Below are 1,066 nucleotides of genomic sequence, written 5' to 3' on the forward strand. Positions count from 1 at the left end.
CCAACCTCCCGACGACCTCACAGTGATAAGGAAGATGCCGCTGCCTGATCCTTGTCTAAGGGGGCTCGCGGGTCGGGTCTAGGGCCTCGGGGACTTATTTTCACTCATTCTGAGCACTTTCTTCTCTTGGTATTTTTCTATCCCTCATTCGGTCCAGATTTTATTGACACTATAATAGTCCGTCCCTTAATTCGTGAACACGTTTGAAACTAAAAATCTCAGCTACCACATTTTCGATTTTAACCATATGCTAGTGGTAGTTATGTGCCCCAACGACATTATAAAAATTTAAATTAGGTAGCTAATCAGTGACTGGTTAATTAATTACTCGCTATCATTGATATATCAAATTTTATGCTTACAGCATCTATAATCCACACACGGAAAGATGTGCGCATTCCAGGAGCGTACAAAAAATAGAACAAAATGTGGAAAGAAGTTAGTAGTCTCATCGCTGGTCTATCCTTATTCTGTTAGCGAGTTAGAGGAGTCTTCACATGAGTTGATGACAACTCTTGGTTGGATGAACTGAAATCCTTCCTTCTCCCAATATTCGTCCTCCATACGTTTTACATGCGTTTCACATTGCTGCCAATTAACTTTGTCCCCTCGAGATATCGCATTTTCTCTCAGCTGTTTGACACCTTTTAATTTAAAGGTTGTATTTTGAGATGCAACCGTGCCTTTGATCTTCGCTCAGGCGAGTTCAATTGGATTTAAATGGGAGTTGGAGGGTGGTAACCGTAGGCAAATGTGTCCGTGCGGTTCAACAATTTTATCAACTTGAAATCTTTTGGCCTTTCAGCTTTCCTTAACGAGCAAAAAGAGTTGGGTTTAAGCCGAGACAGTGAAAATGGTATGTTCTCTTTTTATTGAGCCAATCTTTTATTTCCTTTTTCCTGCTTGCGCTTGTTGGAATTGTGTCCTCTTCTTCCACTATGTTGTGGTATGACGTATTAACTTACTATTATTCATCAATAAGCAAGATGGTTTGCCAAGTGCAGATCATATTTTTCATAATCTTATTTCGAAATATGTTGCCGTTCATTTCCTTGGGATAATCCCT

The sequence above is a fragment of the Aplysia californica genome, unplaced genomic scaffold (genome assembly GCF_000002075.1).
Source record: "Aplysia californica isolate F4 #8 unplaced genomic scaffold, AplCal3.0 scaffold00078, whole genome shotgun sequence".
NCBI classification, from domain to species: Eukaryota; Metazoa; Mollusca; class Gastropoda; order Aplysiida; family Aplysiidae; genus Aplysia; species Aplysia californica.